Genomic DNA, 21,244 nt, shown 5'->3' on the forward strand with positions numbered 1-21,244 from the left:
ATTGTTGGTAGTTTTGCGACAGTTTTATGATTTCAAGGCGCAAGGCTGATATCATTGTTGTTTTCATGGCCACAAAATGACTGCAAGAGCCCCAAATATCACTTTCTCGTTTCATATTCAAAGGCATAAAGCAAGGGAGAGGGTCTTTTTCAGGGAATAATATAAAATTGTTTCACAATTACCAAAAAGTAAAAATTCTTTCCTATTAATCATTCAAAATATTTCTGCTTAATTTCGTTGACCAGAATTAAATCATTGGCAACCCTTAGTGGAAGGAAAGGCAAGGAATACAGAGAACAGAAGAGGGTTAAAAATGTCTTTGGGGAAACAGAGGAATACTTCTCTGCCATGAAAATCTTCATAAACATGGTATTTATGGTATCTTTACTACTAGCTCTATTTATCTTTTGTACTTTTATTTTCTGTTTAACCTAATTTTCCTGCTTTATATGCATTTTTATCTTGCTTCATTTCAAGTAATTTTATGAACCCTCTTAAATCTCTGGAATGAGATAAGTATCTATCTATATCTATATCTATATCTATATCTATATATATATATATGCACATGGGCATACAAGGCAGACTTTTTCCAGCTGCTTCTCTATAACATATTCTATAGAGGCTTATTTGGCCATCTTTACTGATTTGATTTCCACAGACACTGATAAAAATCTTTCTGTAATGCCACAGTAATTTTATAATAACAAATGGCATGGATAGTTTTACAGTTTGTGAACAGCAAAGAACATTCTTTAAAAAGTTAGCAAGGTTTTCAAATATTGTTCATAATAGTTTGAACAAAAATTGTTCAAAATGGTCTTATGACAAGAATATTTTCATTTTATTTTCTTTCATTCTTGCTCATTGATCCCTGTGGAATTGCCATTGAACCATGAGATTAGTGATCCAGGAAAAACAGCTCCCGTGCATCACTAGGTCATAAATCAGCACAGTAACCCAGGGCCACACGATCTCTCCTCCTCGTCCTGCCAAATGGATGGTTCGTTTTGTTTTGTTGTTGTTTTTGGTGTATGACTATGTGGGTTTGAATAAGAGAGGGAGGTGATCGAAGCAGAAAGAGACAAAGAGAGGATAAAACCAAAGTTTTTTTGTTTCTTTGTTTTTTAAATTTTTATTTATTCATTTGAGAGGGAGAAGCAGACTCAGCGGGATGAGGCGCAGAGAGAGAGGGAGAAGCAGACTCTCCGTTGAGCAGGGACCTCGACCTGGGGCTCAATCCCAGGACCTTGCGATCACGACTGGAGCCAAAGGCAGACGCTTAACCATCTGAGCCAGCCAGGTGCCCCTAAAACCAAAGTTTTTAAAAAGATATCTGATATTTTCTGATTTGATGATACAAATACGAAGAGTATTTAAAAGACTGCCAAATTCCAACGAGAGGAAAAAACTAGCATACATAGCCATTAGCAATCTGGAAAAAAATTTCCAATTTAAATGTTAATAAGAAATATTGATTATAATATGGTTGTAATGGAGGATAGTTGGAAGAAAGCACGCAGAGGCAAGGGCCCTATCCTAAGAGGAAACTACCTTTAGACCCCATCCTGTTACTCTGCAGGACCCCGGAAGGAGCCCTCCACTCTTTCCCACGTAAACAACTACCTGATAGGTAGATGAGCACGTGGACAAAAACCTGATTGGATGACAGGAGCAGGGAGGGTTAATCAGATTAAAACAGCCTGCCGTTATTCTCATACAAACCCTTAAGCATAGAAACTCAACAGCAAGCCTCTCGTGTCCCCTCCCTCTTCAGGAGCTTTGTACTATTATCACCCAATAAACTTTGCTTTGCTGTCCATCATTCTTCTGGTCTACCTCTTCGTTCTTCGGAGTGGTGTGACCAAGAACCGCAGGTACTAAAGGAAAAGAAATCTTGAAACAGTTATACGGAAAAATACAGATATAAGTAAACTGAGCTAGTTAGGAGATGCCAAGAAAAACTGTTACCAGTACAACTGTCTAAGCTTTTGTTTTGTTTGTTTAACTATGATGCTAGTTTTATTTTATTATTATTTTTAAAGATTTTATTTATTTATTTGAGAGAAAGAGAGCAGGAGTGGGGAGGAGAGGGAGAAGCAGGCTCCCCACTGAGCAGGGAGCCGGATGCAGAGCTCCATCCCAGGACCCTGGGATCATGACCTGAGCTGAAGGCAGTCGATGAACCAACGAACCACCCAGACACCCCTATGATGTTGATTTTAAATTAGTTTATGACATTGGTGTTAATGTTACAGAAATTAAAAACTTTTGAGAAAATTTAGGTTCATTTAACTTTAGTTATTAGTGTTGTTTTAAGGTTCTTTCAAATGTTCTTAGATTTAAAATGATAATATATTTATTAAAATACAATTGAGATTGCATCTAAATGATAATATAATTCGTTAAAATACAATTGAGATTACATTTAAATAATGATGACCACTATGTAAAATTATTTATTCATATAGACAAGGATTGGTAAGGAGTATTTTAGAAAGTCAATGCTGATATGTTAGGGTGACATGAATACATTTTTATTTTTTATGTCTACTCAAAAATTATTATGTTGCTACTAAAATTGTTTTATTAAAGTAGGTAAAATGTTGATAACTTTTTTACACTGTACAATACTATATTACTCAACTGAATTAACACCCAACAACTAAAATCTAAAAGTATTTGAAAATATCTTTTTATACAAAATACAGAGATACGATTTTTCTTTCTGGTAATTCACAGATAAATATCTCTATTCATATAGAGAATCCATCTGCACAATTAAACAGAGGGTAAAAAGGGTCTTGGGTATAACAATAAGAGATATTTTCCCTATATGATCTTGTGGGTGTGTTGAAAAGCCATTGTCTACCTTTGGGCAGGAAAAGCTAATTCACTCGATGTTGCTAAGTAATGGCCAAGAGTCATCCTTTGAAGGATGAGTTTTGGAAATATTTCTGAGTCATTGATATCCAAAGAATGAGGGAGGTGATAAGACTGTTAAAATTTTTGTACATGAAATTGAATGGACTTCCTTCTGAAATTGACTAGGTAGACTTTCTGACTGAAAAAGTTTGAACAAAAGCTCCTTTCAAGAGGTAGCTTAAAAAGTTTTGGTAGATGTTCTTGCCTTTACCAAGCATGTCCTCGCCAATTTGTCTTGGAAGTAGGGTGGTGAGGGTGTAGCTTCAAAGTGACTTGGAATAGAATCCTCAAAGAAATGACCTGGAATAGAATCCTCAAAGAAATGATCTTGGTAAGTGGCAGTAATGTTTTTAAACATCTGCATAACCTACCAGAGTGAGAGTTTCGAAGGCATGTTCTTGGAGCCTGGAATTCTGATTGAGATACCTTTCTAACTACATTTTAAAAATTAAAAATAGTAATACAGGAAGTTGGTGTTTCAGGCTAGCAGAAGTCAGTTATTCAAATACATTTCATCTCCATTATAGTGGCGGAGGGTGAAGAGACTCCAATCTTATCAGGACAGGAGCTGAGGGGGTACTGAGGAGTGGTGGTGTGCTTTCCAGAAGTCCTCTAGTCTCATTGGGTGGACCTTACTTTCAGTTTGTCTGTTTGACTAGTGTATCTTCAGATCCTCCTTGTGGAAAGTGGTGGCTCACTTTTTGGATTGCTTGGGAAACTGATACATATGCCACTCTGTGCATTACCTTCTCCGAAGAGAAAGGCAAATTTTTGTCCCCTCCGCTCAACATTTTTTCTATTTTCTTTACTCTTACTATAAAAAAATTGTCTCTATAGTTTATTATCATCATTATTATTATTTTTACACTCATCCACTCTTTTGGTGTCCAAGGAGGTTCTCTTATGCATTTCAATCTGAACTGTAAATTGTTCAATTTACTACTTTCTATTAAATGCAAAAAAAAAAAAGTCTTGGGCACCTGGGTGACTCAGTCGTTAAGCGTCTGCCTTCGGCTGGGGTCATGATCCCAGGGTCCTGGGATCGGGTCCCACGTTGGGCTCCTTGCTCAGCAGGGAGTCCGGTTCTCCCTCTCCCATTCCCCCTGCTTGTGTCCCCTCTCTTGCTGTCTCTCTCTCTGTTGAATAAATAAATAAAATCTTAAAAAAAAAATCTTGATATAGTTTACATTTAAGTGTACAACACACTTAGATATCTTCTAATACAGTTAGCATAACTTCTATCCTTAGGTTTTCATGCATTGTTAAAAAAAGCATTGGTTAATTATTTAACTTGACATGAAAGAAACTTATTTTATTTGATGTGGGCTGGGGCAGAAAAAATTTAGGTGTTTTGAATAGAATTCATGAAGGTAGTCACTTCTCAAACTTTCGTCACTCCCAATACAATTAAGTTCAATTAAACATAATTATTTTTTAAAGATTTGTTTATTTATTTGTCAGAGAGAGAGAGCGAGAGCACAAGCAGGGGGAACAGCAGGCAAAGGGAGAAGCAGGCTCCCCACTGAGCAAGGAGTTCGGTATAGGACTCGGTCATGACCTGAGCTGAAGGCAGATGCTTAACCGACTGAGCCACCCAGGCGTCCCAATTAAACATAATTTTATGAACAAAATCAACAGTGATGCTTGCAGCTGTTGGCAAAATCACTGTTAATTTGGTTTTTATCTTTGTATAACTGTACCACCGCAGGCTATAGATTCCAAAGCATCATATATATGTTTTCTCAATTTTATAATATAGGTACAAAGAAGTCCTCATTGGTTCAAGATCATTATGAATATTGTTTGGGGTCATTTTGATTAATCTCTCCAAGGCTTCTGTAACGTAAATGCTGAAAAAATAATGTGCTGAAAGTCATGATCATTTGTTAGATGGTAGTTACTACTGTGACAGATCCTATCATTTGTTTTCCAAATCAGTAGATGGGGAATGATAAATAATCATTGTAGCTCATTGCACAAAATATATCTCCATGAAGAAAATACTCAGATTTTCTAGTAGCAGTTTTGTCATGGTACTGTAGATAATTTGGCCTTGATTTTCTTTAACCAAATTTCTGTTTACATTGCATGGCTCAATTTTTCAATCTTGAATATATAAATGAACATAAACAAGGGAGCATGATCTTTGTTTAGAAGAGTCCTTCCTTTGTAATCATCCTTTTTGAGAGGAAAATCCTCCCCAGCTGCATGTTGCTATAGAAAATAAGTAAATTTAATAGTAGCTGCCCTTAATTTACAGCCACAGAGGGAAATAATCACATTTAAAATAAAAGCCACAGCTTTAAAATGAATATACACGCCGCTGGGGCATGTCCCTAGTAAAAGCAACTCTCATTGTCATTCACAAGGATGGCATTGGAGATATATTTTCCCTTTATTCCCATCCATTTTTACTTTTAAAGGAAAAGTACTCTCTTTATTGAGAACATCACTGTTCTCCTGACAAGTGCAAGAGGAGGAGTCTCTCTTTTCATTCTAAAATGTCTAAAAGCTTCAGCACCATGTTTTTGTGTTTGCTTTTTTTAAAGTGCGTCCTCAGCTTCTGCTTTGGCACTCCCATCTGCTCCAAAATAAAGCTTTTAAAAGAGACATCAATTTGCTTCTTAGAATCTAATAAAGTATTGATTTTCATTGGATTTAAATTCAGATAACTTACATCACAAAATTAAGAGAAGGATAGTCTTATGAAATCATTCTACATGAAACTGACAGAAAAATCATGGGTAGATTATATACTATTTTTCCCTAAATGAAAATGAAACAAAATTAAAATTAGATTACATGATGTGAGTGATATAAATTATTTCTGAAAAAAATCTAAATACATTAATTTGTGGACTTCCTTGTTTTCAAAAGCAAAATAAATAAAAATAACCTATTTTCTTTTTTTTTAAAGATTTTATTTATTTATTCATGAGAGACAGATAGAGAGAGAGAGAGAGAAGCAGAGGGAGAAACAGGCTCCCAAGGAGCAGGGAGCCCGATGTGGGACTCGATCCCAGGACCCTGGGATCATGACCTGAGCCGAAGGCAGACGCTTAACCATCTGAGCCACCCACGTGCCCAAAAGTAACCTATTTTCAAGAAAGCAGCTGTTTCTACAACATAAGGTGCTAGAGACACCCTTTTGATAGTTACATGGTTTGTGAAATGGAATGAAAGTGGAAGCAGGACATGTGACTCTAAGTGGATTTAACAAAATGCTGCATTTATCTTACGATGATGCTGAATTGGCTTCATAGTACAAATCCAGGGGAGGCCCTAGTTAGTCAGTTGTCAACACCACAAATATTAGAAACAACTTTATTTCTACTTGCTTAAACTTTGTTGACTTTATTCCCAAGGTAAGCTTTGGGTAAAAGTGGATTTAATTATTTCCCACTTGTGATTCTTTTCCATAATAACCGTTTCATTTTTTATAATTCATGTATTATTCCTTTGACTATTTTACTAAACATTTCTATCTAAATCATCTAAGTGAAAATAAAATTAAATTAGTTTAAATTTGATTAGGTCATCCTCCAAAGCTGATAATTCACATAAGTTTGTGTGAAAATGTTTATTAACATTTTCATTCTATGGTTCCTAAGGGGTTTGTACAGACTGAAGAATGGCTGCCACACAGAAACCACCCCATAAATATTAGTTATAATTATCACTTATTTGACCTTTGAGGAACAGAAATATAAGATGAAATATTGATTTAATCATTGATAGAAAACATTTGCTAAAACTTTGTGAAAATTGCTGTGTTAGCAGCCGAAGGAAGTACAAGACCCTGTCTATAAAGATGTTACATCCTAGAAGATAAAAATAGATATACATTATATAGACAGAATGTTTCTTTTGTCATATATTTTATGTATAAACACATAACATGTATATATAATATACATATGTATATATACATAGATCTATATGTATATATCAATATATACATATATATAAGGATATAAAGGCACAAATATATATATAATAAATATCGTGTATTATCTATCTACATATATTTATCTAAAGTATGTATCATCTATCTACATATACTATAAATGTAATAATAATACAGGGCAGATAGTGCTCAAGTCAATGGGATGTAATGTTTGAAAGTTCAGAAGCTGAGAGTTCCTAATGCAAAGGATGACTTAATAATGTTTAAGTTTCAGAACTTATCTAGGGATTCATCTTTGGTATTTCTATCTTGTTTACTATTACAAATTCCCTAGTAAATTATGTAACAGGTGTATTCTCAGTCAGTTTGTAATATTTGCAATGAGTGGTGATTGTGCTGAAATCAATAGAAATATTAATATTAGAAAATAGCTCAATTTTACAAGCCATTATGTTCTGAATGTACAAGTAATATATTTTTCTTGAAATACCATTTAATAGTATTATTTGTACTCAGGGACAATTAAAAGGCTATTTAAGAAGAGACAATAATCCTTCCACTATTTGTTGTTATTATTAGTGGTAGGAAATATATTTATATCTTCCATTATAGTAAAAAGGACCATTTATCCTGAATGAGAAGAAATGGGACTATATGAAAATATAATACCTGTTATAGAAGAACAAGAGATTGTGGGCACCTGGGTGGCTCAGTTGGTTAAGCGACTGCCTTCGGCTCAGGTCATGATCCTGGAGTCTCTGGATCGAGTCCCGCATCGGGCTCCCTGCTCGGCAGGGAGTCTGCTTCTCCCTCTGACCCTCCCGACCCTCCCCCCCTCATGTGTTCTCTCTCTCAGTCTCTCTCTCTCAAATAAATAAATAAAATCTTAAAAAAAAAAAAAGAAGAAGAAGAACAAGAGATTGTGGAAAGACCACCTAACGTGTGTTCAAATAATTGAATTTATAAACATTTAAGGAGTGGCTGCAGATAAGTTGATAGACTTAAGACTGATAGGTAACTAATAAGTACTTTTATATTTCTACACCAGCACACTTTCCAAGAAAGAGATATTCTTTTATGTACTAACTGAAATCTTGTTATTTATAGTGACCTATTTATTTTCTATAAAATTTCAAAATGAAGATATATGCCTATGAATTAGAAATATTCCACAGAGATTCTTTTATGAATATATGCAAGCAATTTATTTCTCACTGAAGGTGATCATTTTGAGGGAGAAATTACTCTGCAGACACGTTTTTTATGATATCGCCCAGAATGTATTACAAACTCTAATGGAGGTCATTATTTCTCCCAAAGCCCATAAACTCAGAATAGCTTATAGCTTTGTAGTCCATTTATTATACAACAAAGAAAATGTTCAGATGTGTATTTGTATCTTATATATTGAAACTTTTTCCTTGGTACATTTTAATCTTTTCAAGGAATATACAAGTTAATTTGCCATAAGAAGAAAGCTAAATGGAAAACAATTGTAAGTTCTTAGATAACATATCACTAATATTTTATCTAAAAATATTTTATTCTGGGGAACCTGGGTGGCTCAGTCATTAAGCGTCTGCCTTCAGCTCAGGTCATGGTCCCAGGGTCCTGGGATCGAAGCTTCATCGAGGCTCTGCGAAGAGCCTGCTTCTCCCTCTCCCGCTCCCCCTGCTTGTGTTCCCTCTCTCGCTGTGTCTCTCTCTGTCAAATAAATAAATAAAATCTTTAACCAAAAAATAAAAATTAAAAAAATTAAAAAATAAAAATATTTTATTCCAAGCAAGTTTATTGTGCAAAAATGTATTATCAGTGTAGAACAGAGAACTTATAACTACGTTCTTACTATTTGTTTTTAGAAAAAGGGAATAATAGAATTGCTTTCACTTCTTATGTACACATTTAGCCACTGATAGTGGATATTTACTTATTATAAAGAATTACTGAGGTTCATGTTGAGGACAGCATACTTCATTTTCCCTTTTCTATTCAGATTTTCTATATATTATTATACATTTTCATTTTTATACATTGTACATCTAACATATGCTTTCTTTCTGGGAAATAATTAACTTCTAATCTATAATTAATGAGAATCATTTCAGCTAGTTAGATGTCTCTCACGGAGATTCAAGCAATACATGCACTACAATAGTGAGGAATTACAGATGTGGGTTTATAAGCTTATCTCTTGGCACTTAATAAGGGCAAAAGATGAGATTCTATGTACTAAACTACAGAGCATGAATTTTTAAAATGCTTTCCACAAAGAAAAAATATTCCTATTTTATATATGCCACCACTGTCGTTTTAAAGTTGTTAAATGTTGTGTTTACCTTTGTCATAGTTCATTTGATTAAAACTATTAATCATTAGCAGTGAGTAGCACATGTCCTCTACTTTTTATTTGGAAATATCTGGAGTCCGTTTGACTAAATTAATTTTCAATAAAGTAGTTAACATGCACCAGACACTGCTCCAGCTCTTTAAATATGTTAATGAACTTAACTTAGTTACAGAAGTAATGCTTATTCATACCTGCTAAGATTGTACCATCATAATCTGGCATAGACTGGTCTTGTCTGACTTCAGCTCATAACATGACACAAAGTCAAGAAATTTATCAGTCAAAGCAGGAGTCGGTGAAGATTTGAGTTTGCAAGTTAAGACGAGCATTCTTTGTGTAGCTAGAAAAGAAAGGTCAAGTAGAGAGGGGACAAGGTCTCAAGGAGTAGCCAGGACTAAAAATGTCAGACAATGTGAGTACTATGAATTAAAAGAATTATTTAACAAGGTTTTATTGATAACATGTAATAGTACTGTCTGCCTTATTATTGATAACAGTGATCAGTACCTTCATGGAGTTTACAGCAGGTTTACAAAGAATCACATTAAAAATATTCAGGTATGTTACTGTGATGGATTGACTAGAATTCTGTTAGATTTGTTAGAATCATGGAAGCCAAAATAACCTTCTGGAATGTGGCTTTAAAAGTTATCAGTTTCTAATGTGATGCAGTGTATCTTTCCTCCAGGGTTTGATTTTTTTTACTTCCAATGGACTGGTCCATTTCCATATTGCCTTTACTCCCAAGCTTTTACTCTAGGATGTTATTCTTACTCCAAGCGGTAGCACTTCTTCTGAAAGCTTGGGTGTCTGGGGTCAAAAACCTGGACATTTACCAAGGCTACATCCATTTGTAGGACCTGAGCTGCAATCTCCCTTCCCAGCACCATGTATCTATCGCCTCAGCTCTTTAGCTTCCTAGCTGCTTTTCCTGGTGGGAGTTTTCGAGTTGAACTCTGGGTAAGTCCAATTTTAGGGACAGACTCATGACTTAAAAGGAAGATTTGGGACATCTCTTGGCAGTTCTGTCCTCTCTGAGATTTTATCAGTCAGGATCCATTCCCCTTGGCAACCCAGAGTGCCCACGGTTTTCTCTTTAGTCCTGTAAGCTTGTTGCTCAATCCTTGTGCTGCTCAATCCTTGTGCTCTAACGCCCAACACTGAGTTGGACAATGCCCCAAAGAAGAAGAAGGTTTAGGTGAATACGGAGTTCACCTTGTATTCAGTCCTTTCAGGGATCATAGCTCCTTAGTTCATGCCGGTTTGCTACTCTTCCAATACTTTTCAGATGTTTATTGAATATATTTTGTTCAGCTTCCACGGTTGTTTTCAGTGGAAGTGTTGGTTCTTTACTGAATCCACTCTGCCATAGCCAAAATTAAATCTACTCATGGACCTTTAGCTTCCAGGTTAATCTTAGAGAAAATTTACCAGATTCCTCAAAACAAAAGTACACTTGAATTTTAACTGTATCTTCACTGAATTCATACTTGAATTTGAAGGAAATCTAAGTCCTTATACTAATTCATTCCATCAAATATCATTAAAAGTTTCAAACATGATCAGATTATATTCATTTTTAAGTAAAAGAGCTTCTTTACTAAATATTAATATATTTAAATTAAATCTAATACATTCACTAGCAACTCTAAAATTGTAAATAATATGAAGAGAGCTCTTATACTCAATTTTGAATTGACAACTCAATGCACTTTTTATTTATTTTTTTTTTTAAAGATTTTATTTATTTATTTATTTGAGAGAGAGAGAGAGAGTGAGAGAGAGAGCGCAAGAGGGGTAGGGTTAGAGGGAGAAGCAGACTCCCCGCCGAGCAGGGAGCGTGATGTGGGACTCGATCCCGGGACTCCAGGATCATGACCTGAGCCGAAGGCAGTCGCCTAACCAACTGAGCCACCCAGGTGCCCATCAATGCACTTTTTAAAATGCCTACCTAAAGACACAACCAGTTGTTGATTTTTTTAATTGCATAATTTAAAAAAAATTTATTTTTTAAATTTGAGTATAGTTGACACACAATGTTACTTTAGTTTCAAGTGTGTAAGTTAGTGATTTGACAAATTTATACATTCTGCTATGAAGATTATATTCTTTTATCTTCACTAAAGTTTTAAATTTTCTCCATAGAGATCATGTGTATTCTAGTATAGGTTAATTTTTATTATTGTTATTGGTGCTATTGACAAATTTTTAATTGTATTTTCCAATTGGGAAGTATTAAAGAAATGCTACTGCTTTTTGCTAAATTTTCTACTCACATTAGTAGATTGTTCAGTGATTCCTAATGGGGAAATCATCTTCAAATAAGAGTTTTATCATTTCTTTTCAATCCTTACACCGTTTATTTTAGCTTTTTATTCTCTATAACTTTAGCCAATACTTCCAATATTAAGTTAAACCTTAGCAATATCATGGGTATCTTTTTTTTTTCCTAAGTTAAATGGAATGAATCAGGTGCCTGGGTGGCTCAGTCAGTTAAGCCTCTGCCTTCAGCTCAGGTCATGATCCCATGGTCCTGGGATCGAGTCCCGCATTGGGCTCCCTGTTCAGCAGGGACCATGCTTCTCCGTGTCCCTCTGCCCCTCTCCCTCTGCACCGCCCCACCCCCCCTGCTTGTGTGCATGCTCTCTCTCTCAGATAGATAAATAAATCTTTAAAAAAATTTAAAAAATAAATGGAATGAATCTAAACTTTCTGCATTAAGAATAACACCTGCTGTATTTTTCAAATGAATAACATTCACCAGTTAAAATAAATTTCATTTTATTTCTAGTTTGCTAATAAGATTTTTGTGAAAAATAGGTGAACCTGATCAAAAGATTTTTTGAGTCAATCGATATATGATTTTTTCCCTCTTACTTAATAATGTAGTGAGTTATTTTGAGAGAAATTTTGATCCTGAACTTTTATTACATTCAGGTGACAGGCTTTCTGATTACAATTATTAAATTATTGAATCTGATTATCTAATACTTTCAAAAACTCTTCCAATTGGATTTATATGTTCAGTGTGACCTATTTCATTTGGCCAGAATTGTGAATCTAAATTTTCTCTTCCCTTGGGATGTGTTCTTTCTTACTATAAAAGACTCCTGGTGGAAAAAAAACTAGCCCACCAGTTGTAAAATAATGCTCAGAATCCAACTATATTGTTTTATTCTTAAAAAAAAAAAAACACTAGAAATCAGTCACTATTAAAATTGTATATTGGTAATACTTTTTTTAAAAGTGCAAGACCAAGGAAAGAAAAATAATGTAAATATAGCAAGAGTGAAGGTAAATATAATTTCTAAAATTAGACTTACAACTTGATACAAAACTGCTTGGCAATGAGAGTAAAAAGATAAGCATAAGTTATATTGCTTTCTGTATTTGGGAAAGAAAAGCATAGCAATTCCTTCTAGGAAAGAAATCTTTTTTTTTTTTTCCTGTAATAAATTCTACAGATTCTTTATGTAGAGAGAATCCAATGAAGTTGTGGATGATATTCTTTTTGTTTGTTTTTTGCTGATATTCTTAATAATGGTGATATTATGCTATTACTTACAGGTCACTAATTATGCACTTGGCCTTGTGTATGGTACCAAAGTATTTAAGTTTCATATCAACAACTAAATTCCTACTTTAAAAATGAAGAAACCAAATTTAGAGAAGATGCATAATTTGGACATGTGTTATAAATAACAGTTCTCTCTGACTCAGGAACCCACATTCTGAATACTCACTACATGGTGTCTTTGTTACACTGCCTCTCATGTTCTTTTTTTTTTTTTTAAAGATTTTATTTATTTATTTGACAGAGAGAGAGAGAGCACAAGCAGGGGGAGTGGCAGGCAGAGGCAGAGGGAGAAGCAGGCTCCCCGCAGAGCAGGGGGAGCCCGATGTGGGACTCGATCCCAGGACCCTGGAATCATGACCTGAGCCGAAGGCAGTCGCTTAACCAACTGAGCCACCCAGGTGCCCTGCCTCTCATGTTCTTACTAACATGCTTATAGCAAAACCAGAACTGGACCTGTTACTGCAGTGATGCATTATGAAAGATTACAGAATTACAATCCATGAAATTCATTGCATAAGAAACTCAACCAATTTAATTCAACCTCCGGGGGTCTAGGCAAGTTTAGTAATGTATCAAGAGAAATTCAAGACTTTTTTAAAAACATATGTAGTACATTCTTTTAAAATTCTAAAATAAGATTTTAAAGTATGTAAATTCTCATTAAAACTAATATTTTACCACAAAAAATTCCTCTTTTCTGATTTAAGGTATAAGTTCAGTTAGAGAAAATATAAAAGTCTAAATCTGAATCCTTAAACTGAATGCGAAGAAACAGTGCTTTCAGCATATCCTCCTCTTCCCTTTTCTTTGCACCAAATATGTACTTTAACAATCTCTTCTAAATGTCTCAGTGTTCATCTTTCCAAAATCGACTAAAATTATGATATTTTAATACTGTTCAATGAAGGCAAATTCATATGCTTTCAAAGTCAAATTACCAGGGATAAATGCAACAATTAATTATAAAAGTTGTAAAGCATCACCACTCTTCTTGTCCAAATGGAAAACCAGCTCTTCTCCAATGGAAATAGGCCACTGTGGTACAGGTAGGCAAATCCAGAATTTTTTTAAGAAATTCCAGTCACTCCAATTCTTGAGCAGTAGTACAAGAGAGTTTATATAACGTTAATGTGTTAGGTCAGGGAAGAACTTTGGGTCCATTAAAATTGCCAACTGCAATCTCAGTACTTTTCCCAATTTGCCTTGGTTCCCAATATGTCTTTGGGGAGGATCTTTTTCCATTCATTTGATATATCTTTTTCTTATTTTCACCTATACATTTTTATTGACAACACTGAACCATTAAGGGAAATGGGTCCCCAAATAGAAATCTCCAAACTCCAATATAGAGCATACATCGATATGCTCTGTTCTAAGTTACTAGAGGAGGAAAGAGAATAGATTATGTTAAGATATCCCTCATATTTTACTTAGTAATGACTAGGAATAAGTGTATTTCTTTGTGAAAAACATGTATGAGGACAGTTTATTTTCTTTGTGTTCAGTTATGATTTAAGTATTCAAGTTCTAAAGAAATTTAGAAGAGACAGCATACACTAAGGAATGAAGTGAGATTTTTGCCATTTTAACTCTCTGGTTTTTAAATTTCAGTAATTAACTGGTACTTAACTGATCCCAAAGTTTATATACCAAATAAAATATAGAGCAATGTTTCCCAAATGAACTCCTGGTGATGAAGTTTTTCTAGCTTTGATTTAAGAGCATAGGTATAAGTTTTGCTGGTTTTGTTCTATCCAATTTAGAGATTTGCCTTTTTTGGGTATTATGATCTGTATGTGGTATATATATGTGTTCTTTCTTAAGCAGGAACCTCTTTTGCAGTGACTGAGTTTGCCATATATGGCTTCCTGGGAATCGGCTTGCCATGTGTCAAGTGAAATCTAGTGATTTTGTATGTAAATGTTCCTTTAAATAAGCATACATTTGATAATGAAGGATTCTTTTTTATACTAACAAACTCCATCCTCCTATGTGCTATGCAAAGTAATGTATATAAGATTATCATGATAATATGATGTCCTATCCTAAAAACACTCCTCTGATAAAATATATTTCTACCCTCAGGCCTGGATGAGTATGAAGCCAACTTTAGGACCCTGCCCTGTGATGACTAGAAAAAAAAGATGTGTGTTTTAACTCAAAACTTTGAGTTGAATCAGACACTTTTTCTTAGGTTTTGAACTGAAGAACAGAGACAAAATACCTAAATAAATGGAGAAAATAATATTTTCACAGATTGGATAATGCAATAATGTTAATATATGTATTCTTCTCAATGTGTCCCGTATATTTCAGTGCAATTCCAACTACTATCTCATCTAGTTTTGTGTAGCAATTAATAAGTTGATTCTAAAATTTATATGGAAATTCATAGAGTAGCAAAATCAGTTGTAGAAAAAGAACAAAGTTGGAGAATTTAGACTACCTGATATCAAGATTTATCATATATCAATCAGTAATCAGAAAATATTCTACTGGAATAAGGAACAGAATCAAGGTCCATAAATAGGTCCATATATATGGTCATTTTCACCAAAGGTGGCAAGGGAAAAGTTAGAATTCAATATCAATCCTCACCTGATACCATACCCAGTATTACGCTCAAAATGGATCATAAATGTAAAGACAAAAGCAAAAACTACAAAATTCTAGGACACAATATTCTTGACCTCAGGGTAGGCAAAAATTCCACAGCCATGACACAAAATAACTAACCATAAATGAATAACAATATGATAAATTGGGCTTGGAGAATACCAAGTGCTGTTGAATATGTGGAGCAAATTAGACTCTAATACATTGCTAGTAGGAATATAAAATAGTACAGTTACTTTGGAATACTGTTACACTTTTTTTTTTTTTAAAGATTTTATTTATTTATTTGACAGAGAGAGACATAGCGAGAGCAGGAACACAAGCAGGGAGAGTGGGAGAGGGAAAAGCAGGCTTCCTGCAGAGCAGGGAGCCTGATGTGGGACTCGATCCCAGGACCCTGGGATCATGACCTGAGCCAAAGGCAGATGCTTAACGACTGAGCCACCCAGGCGCCCCTGTTACACTTTCTTATTAAGTTAAACATACATTGCCTGTGGGATCCAACAAATCCACTCCTAAGTATGGACCCAAGAGAAATAAAAACCTATGTCCACAAAAAGGCTATACATAAATGGTCATGTCAGCTTTATTCATAATTTAGGATGCAACCTAAATATTTATTAACAGATGAATAACTAAACAAATTGTATTGTATTAATACAATGGAACTTTACCCAGCAATAACAAAAGTGAATGATCTCCTGGTCACACAATAACATGAATGAATTTCAAAAGCATGCTGCGTGAAGGAAGCCAGGGGAAAAAAAAAGTATATCCTGAATGCTTTGTTTTAAATAAAATTCTTGAGCATGTAAAATTAATCTCCAGTGATAGAGACTATAAATTATTGGTTACCAGAGTGAATTAAGTATCCAGAGAGAAAAAAAAAAAATCTTGATTCCTACGTCATATCATATACAAAACTCAAATCTAGATGAATTTTATACCCAGATCTGAAAGGTTAAAAAGATAAAGGCTTTATTTTTTTTAAAGATTTTATTTATTTATTTGAGAGAGAGAGAGAGAGAGCATGAGCTGGGGGAGAGGCAGAGGGAGAGAGAGAAGCAGGCTTCCGGCTGAGCAGGGAGCCTGACCCTGGGATCATGACCTGAGCCGAAGGCAGACGCTCAACCAACTGAGCCACACAGGTGCCCCAAGATCCAGGTTTTAGAAAATAACACAGGAGCACAGATACTTGGGGTAAAAAATATTTCTTCAGCAGGATATAATAACTAAATATAAAGGAAAATATTGATTAAACAGCCTATATTGAAATTAAGAACTTTTCATAAAAGTCACTCTTAAAAGTGTAAAAGTGAAACCACACATATGTGCAGTGTATGCAATACATATACTAACAAATAATAGGTTTCTAAAATATAGAGTATTTCCTACAACTGGAAGAGAAAAAGGCAACAAATAAAATGGTAGGAAGGCAAAAGACTTGAAAATTACTGTGTAGGGATTTTTTCAATGAAAAGTAGCTCAACCTTGTTAGTCATCAAGGAAAAGCAAATTAAGACCATAATGAGATACTCTACACTTGCACCAGAAGAGCTGTAATTGAAAAGACTAATTACACCAAGTGTAGGAGAGAATGTGGAGCAACTGTTCTCATCTACAATGCTGGAGTATAAATTGATAAAATCACTTAGGAAAATTGTTTGACAGTGTCAATTGCCACTTGCTTAACATGCACACATCCTGTAACCCACCTATTTCACTCCTGGGAACAACCCAACAGAATTGCATGTATGTGTGCATTGGAACAGAGGCACAGTAATATTTGTAACATACTATATAGAATAGCCAAATCTGGAAGATAAATACTTCTCAGACTGGATAAATAAAGGGTCTCATGATTATACAATGAAATACTACACAGGAATAAAAATGAATGAACACACAGTATCATGCATGAATCTCACAGACACAGTGCTGAATTAAGTAAGCCAGATGGAGTTGGAAAAAAAGACAGCTGGCTTCCATACACATAAAGACAAAACCAATCTACAGTTTGAGAAATAAGAATAGTAGTGGGTTTTGGCCGTAATGACTGAAAGGGAACAAATAGGTTTCTAAAGTGCTAGTATTTTTTGATCAGAATGGAGGTCCCAAGGAGGCAATTATATGTACAGATGCTTTGAGCTTTATATTTAATATGTGTGCACTTTCTTTATACAGGCTAATGCTTCAATGAATTTTTTTACCTGAAAATACAGGAGACTATTGTGCAATGTTAGAGATAGTTTACCATTAAGAAAATAATGCTTAGTTTTGTTAGCTTTTAATAGAAATGTTGCATGATGTTTTCCCCTAATCTCAAGAAATTAGTCCTCCTGTGATAAAAAAAAATACCTCTGAAACTAATAATATACTATATGTTAATTAATTGAATTTAAATTTTAAAAAAATTTAAAAAAAACAGACCCCTAGTCCCCCCTGGTCCTTCCAACCACTAACTGAGGACCAGCACCATCATTAAAATGTCGTTTCTTGGGGCGCCTGGGAGTCTCAGTCTGTTAAGCAACCGACTCCTGGTTTTGGCTCATGTCATGATCTCAGCGTGGAAGGACGGAACCCTGGGACGGGCTCCGTGCTCAGCGGGGAGTTGGCTCGAGATTCTCTCCCTCTGCCCCCCCTCTCTTTCTCTTTCTCTCTCTCAATAAATAAATAAATCTTAAAATATAAAATAAATAAAATAAAATGTAAAAAAAAGTCAATGGTTTTTTAAACAAGATCATTAATTATATTTTGTCACTTCTCTTCATTAGATGCACAAACATATTCCTTACAATTGCACCATAGTTTATGTTATGCTATTCCATTTTTCTTCCCTAAGAATTTAAGTGGAAAACAGAACTGAACATCTCAGATTAGGAGGTAAAACACCCACTTTACACATATTTATTTGGAATCCTATTCTTGATATTGCTGTTGTTGAATGGTATTAGAGTTCTTGAAAAAGTTGATTATATTCCTACCTAAAAGGAGCACAATGGGTGCTGAAGATAAGAAAATATTACTTAATGTTTGCTAAATCTCTAAATTTACTACTTAAAAATCCCTATGTAAATTTTTTTAAGTTTTTTTGTTCTTCATTTTTTTTTTTTTTAGGGACATGAGTAGCCTGCATTTGCAAATAGAACAATGAGTAAGGAAGGTTTATCTTGACTCTTTACAAGCTTCAACTTAAATAATTAAAGTAGAAAATTTTAAAATATGCCAACAGCTTTCCTTCAGGTTCCTCACAAGTGCCAGCCTAATTATCAGAGACCTATATTTGTTGCATACTTCTGTAACTCTCAGGCTCTACAAACAAAGGCAAATCTCAGGGCCTACATTTTCCCATTTCAAATTTTCAGATACTACTACTAATTTGCAGGATTTGGGTGATGCTTTTGAACACCCAAATGGGCCAAGGTATGTTAAAAATGTCTAACATCATGTCTGGACTCTCTTAGAGGTGCAATAAGTACTAGCCATTATTTTTAATATTATTATTATTGTTTTCCTCCCCTAAATTATAAAAAAAAAATATCCAAAATATAGGGGGAAATGATTTTGTATATTGCTTGCAACTTCAAACGAAACCTTTCTATTTAATAAGAAGATGTGGTAATGACAAAGTGCCCTAGAAGGATTCAGTTTAAGATGTCAGAACTATCATGCCATTTACTGGAAGAAAGTGAGATTAGGAAGTTTTCCTGATTCACTTGGGATTTATTTTAGTATATGTGCTGCCAAAGCGAGCACACTTGGGATTTATTTTAATAAGATAGTTGCACATCTCAGCTTGTACTTTTTATATTTCATGATAAGGTAAAGGGTAGATTACTAAAATATGTGGATCTATAGCACACAATGACCTGTTCCTATGTAAAAGGCTTTCTAGATGCTTTTCAGTTTTTAAAAATTTATTTATATATATCCTGCTACATCTATTCCACCTTGGCCTTCACAACTGCAGGGCCAAATTTCATTGGCAGCAATTCTTTCCTTCCTTTCTGTTAAAAGATTATTTGCTTTTCCAGCTAGTGTATAATAAGGACAAAGTCAATTCATCATCTAAAATTATCTGATGTTTTTTGCTACGTCATGTCACTATTGTATTTACAGACTATATATAAGCTGAAACTCTTTCTTTTGACTGTGATACAGAGATCTTGCCATCACTTTGTTCAGTTTAATTCAGCATTTTAAAATGTGTCCATCTTTTTCATCCTAATAGGCCTAAGCTTCATAGTATACAAAGGGGATCATTTTTCTCATCTCAGTATTCTGTACATGCGTTTGATGTGTTCTGCACAATAAATTATACCATTGTGGCTATTATGCGGTTTTGGCCTGTGCTGCCAGGAAACCGTACAAAACAAATCATGATCATATAAATCATAAACACAAAATCAAGAACATTGTAGTCCAGACATTTTGCAATACTAAAACGGCTACAGAAGAATAGTTTTGCATTTCCTGTATAAGAACGTTAGGAGAGTTAACTGAGAGTTTGCTACTTGACAATTAACTTACATATTATCTAAAGCAACATAGCCAATCTCTGTAAGGTAAGTATTATTATTTCCCTTACCTTGATTAAAAAAAAAAAATAAGGCGCCTGGGTGGCTCAGTCGTTAGGCGTCATGGTCCCAGAGTCCTGGGGTCGAGCCCCGCATCCGGTTCCCTGCTCAACGGGAAGCCTGCTTCTCCCTCTCCCACTTCCCCTGCTGTGTTCCCTCTCTTGCTGTGTCTCTCTCTGTCAAATAAATAAATTTTAAAAAAATCTAAAAAATAAAATAATAAAAATAAATAAAAACTCTAATTACTTGCTGACTATCATCCAGTTTAAAAATATTGAGACTGAGGGTTAAGCCTGTATCCCCTTGTCTGAAAATTCCCCACTTTTTGCCTTCGAGGAGGCTGCCTTGTGAAATATCTTTATGGGGAAGGAATCAGAAACTTGTACAAGGAGTAGTATTTCTTGAGTAGGCGGATACTCCTAAGGGGTGGGAATGAAGTTTTAATTAGGCTGTAAATCATACAGTATTAGGAACTACATGAAATAATTTATCTCCAGCAAACTAGAAAGAGAAAAGACTAAATCGCTACAAGTCACTGAAACGAAGAGCACCTATTCCGCTTAAAACATAATCAGAGTTGGTTCATCAACTTATTTTTTAAGAGCATAATGATCTTTCTCACATTTGAGCTTCACGTGTGAAGTTCCATTGGCCTTTCATCTGTCCTACTCCTACTCATGCTTTGGATTTGGCTTGGAGAACATTGCTATGCACACATATATTCCCTAATCCTCTCAATAGCCCATAAAGTTGGGATTATTATCTCAATTTTCCAGATGGGGAAAACAAAACCTCATTGTTACTATAGATAGAAAAACAGCTTTCGTGTGTGTGTATGTGTGTGTGACTGTGCCAAGAATCAAAGGCCTAATTAATGAACTATAAAAATAATCTCTGGATTTCCAACTTGGATACTTGTTAAAAGTTTAGGTATTTTGTTGGGCTTCTTTCTCTCTGCCTTAAATGTCAGAGAAAATTATTAAATGATGATATGGAATAAAGGTACTTTTTACTAAAAACCAAAAAATCCTTTTGAAGAAAAAAATCGTCATCTGTAAATTTTAGATTTTTGCAACTAAAAGATTTTAATAGTGATTTGTAGTACGTTGCTTTTTCCTCACCACTGGATTCTTCATTAAATCTTCATTGAGTCAGGAGCAAATTAAAGTTTTATGAATAGTTTGTGATAAAACTACTACACAGTAATCTCAAGAATGAAGTTCAAGTACTATCGACTGTTGATGTGGCTGGAAAAGGAATTAATTCTGTGTCTCTGCTCATTAGGCCACCCTCAA

General features: G+C 34.6%; 1 long non-coding RNA gene across 1 annotated transcript; it reads right to left on the bottom strand.

The window, feature by feature from the left end:
- Window positions 1-810: 810 nt before the first annotated feature.
- On the bottom strand, window positions 811-20,699 carry LOC145720327 (uncharacterized). Its single transcript, XR_014143244.1, has 3 exons — window positions 19,961-20,699; window positions 3,906-4,061; window positions 811-1,880 (listed from the first exon to the last, which is right to left on the bottom strand). It is a non-coding gene; the product is annotated as an uncharacterized LOC145720327 (long non-coding RNA).
- Window positions 20,700-21,244: the final 545 nt, after the last annotated feature.

Source organism: Leptonychotes weddellii, chromosome 2 (genome assembly GCF_054177405.1).
Source record: "Leptonychotes weddellii isolate Sample4059 chromosome 2, ASM5417740v2, whole genome shotgun sequence".
In the NCBI taxonomy this organism is placed as follows: domain Eukaryota; kingdom Metazoa; phylum Chordata; class Mammalia; order Carnivora; family Phocidae; genus Leptonychotes; species Leptonychotes weddellii.